Source organism: Crocodylus porosus, unplaced genomic scaffold (genome assembly GCF_001723895.1).
Source record: "Crocodylus porosus isolate Cpor-Errol unplaced genomic scaffold, CroPor_comp1, whole genome shotgun sequence".
NCBI lineage: Eukaryota > Metazoa > Chordata > Crocodylia > Crocodylidae > Crocodylus > Crocodylus porosus.
The window spans coordinates 3,362,835-3,365,540 of record NW_017728926.1 but is presented as its reverse complement, the minus strand read 5'-3'; positions in this window follow the sequence as shown (position 1 = coordinate 3,365,540).

Sequence of the window (2,706 nt, the reverse complement as noted above, 5' to 3'; positions counted from 1 at the left end):
TTTCTAGTAGCACATGGCCACCTTGTAGCCAGGCAACACCCACAGGCGCACCTGCAGAGCCACCAGTGCCTGCTCGCACCGAGATGGTACACAACCTAACCACATAAGGTTGGAGTGCAATACATGCGCCTGTGCTGTCGCCACATAAGTATGCAAAGTAACGCCAGGTATGCATGCTGTGGCTGCACACGGCGACAGGCTGATGCATGTATTCACAAGCTGGCCTGTGAAATGCCGTGCTGTATATTCTCCACACGAGCACACGCACACAACTTAACCCTTGCCCCTGCTTACAGGGCCAGACTCTCAGCCCTGTTCTGGGGCTGTGCAGTCAGAGAATGAGTGCTGAACAGCTCCTTTATAGTTTTCCTTGTGGCCATCTCCCCCCTCACACCTATGCTGCCTTCGTGCTTCCTACCCACTCTGTCAGTGCGGCCTTATGAGGTGGTGAGATACCAAGGATGCAGAGGGGAATGAGGTATAAGTAGCAAAATGATGATGGTCTGTGTCCCAGCAGGAAAGAAGGGAACAGGCTGGACTAAAGACCACACTGCTTGCACTGTTGCAGCAAGGGGAATGCAAGCACCAACTTTCATTGCCAAGCACCATAGCTGTTCGATACCTGATCAACACCACTGTGCAGCCACGTAGGAAAGACGCCTGTGCCGTGGGCCCGGGAGTGGCAGGGGTGGGGGCAGGAGGAGCAGGCCAACGCTTTACTAAGTAAAAGGTGTTGCTTTCTAATTTCCTGCTTACACCTGCAGTTGGTGGTACGGGGGAGGGTGGGCGCAGCACGGGCCAGGTGCCTGGAGACCTAAGCATTGTGTCAAAAAGTTGCTGAACGAGTTACCAAGAAGCTGCTGGCAATGCCTGCTGAAGATGCCACACTGGACAAAAGCCTTGCAGTGCCTTTTACATTTGCAATGAGCAAGAGGCCAAAATTCCCTCTTGGAGGCCCTGTTCACTAGGCCTGCTGCAGCTGCCACTCAGCACAAGATGCTTCTTTGCACTGATGTAAGTGACTGAGGTTTTGGCCAGTTGGGCAAGAGGCAGTAGCAACTGCTCTGTTGCTCTGAGTGCAGCACAGCTGCTTCTGATCCTAAGGGGTGGCACCCTGTGCTCATAACCTTCCTGAGTTGGGCAGAGAAACCACAAGGCCTTGGCAACCCATGACCTCTGGAAAATCCATTCTCCTCATGCAACCCCAAGTGTAAGATTCTCTGCTGGTCTCATCCAGGGCTTGGCAGGAGCCCAGGGCAGAGCTGCAGCAGTTTTGCTCTGTGATGCACTGATGCATGGTTCTGAACCCAGGGGTAGACCCTGAGGCAGCTCAGGGAATCCCATGTTCTCCCATGGAGGTGTCTGCAGAGTGGTCAGACAGCAAAAGCTTAGGACCATGCAAGGGAACCGTGACCATGGTTCCAAAGCTGGTCCCCAAAGCCCTTCGGAGCAGGCCATCCCTCCCACTCTAGGCTCAAACACCTGGGGAGAGCATGGATCCTCGCCAACCTGTAGCAGCCAGCAAAGCCTAAAAGTTCACTAGACTCACTCTTTGCCAGGCAAGGATGATGAGGATTTTTGCTTTCCTCCCTCACATAGCTGCGGTCCTTCTCTGAGGATCATCTGAGAACTTCTCTGCCTTTGCAGAGGCAGGACATTGGATGCACCCTGAACTTTCCTGCATCTTACCTGTGGCATGGTATAAGGTGTGTGTGATTTGTGTCTCATAAAGTGCTTTCTGGCTGTGCTGCATGTGAGGAGCCAGAATGGGCAATGTTTCAGATACATGGTGTTTGTAGGGACTGGGTATGACAGCCTTGGAGGCCACTTTTGTCCTACCTTCCCATGTTTCTTAGCTAGGTCACACTGATGCTTCAGCTGCTGAGGTCCACTTCAGAATAGCTGGGAGTAACTATTGGCATCAGAGCAGCTTCTCCACTATTGTGGAAGAAAAGCACAGAGTGAACTGCACAAATGGGTCAGGCCCTCTCTTTTGTAGGAGTTAGGTCTCAAATTCAAAGGCACAGTGCCCACGTTCCTCTCTCAGGTGAGCCTGACCTAGAACACAATAGGCAGGCTCTCCTGGTTGTGGTTGCCAAATGCATGTCAGAAACGATTAGTCTGAAGGAGAGGGGAAAAAGCACCTCCTTCCCTGACATTAGGGGACAGGGAAAGGAGAGTGCGACAAAAGCTGTAGCATCAACCTTCAAGCAAGGGAGAGGAGCCAGGGGGGAGATGGGGGCCCAGCCAAGTTACATTCTCTCTCTCTCTCGCCACTTTTCACCTATGCAGCATTTTCACCTTCATTCAGTCATGTAGGGCCTGACTCCTGCATCCACACTGCTGCAGGGAGCAGAATGACTGTGTCAGGAGGTTGGAGTTGATTTGCAGAGTGGCACTGCCTCTGGTCAAAGTGTGTCACTAGTCAGGCAGAGCCCAAGCCAGTAGAGCAAGACAGATGCAGGAATAGTCCCAGCCAGGCATACCTCCCGGGGCCCACTCCATCACTGGCATAACTCCTCTCACTCCTGTAATAGCAGGATGAGCTTGGTCCTCAGGATCTTGACCCTGGAGACAAAGTTACTGTTGTTGATAGGACTATCCCACAGGAACTCTATCTTAGGATAAAGTTACGCCCCCCCAGGAGGGCATGTCCCAAGATAGTTTCATAGTTTCTAGGGTCAGAAGGGACCTGAGCAGATCATC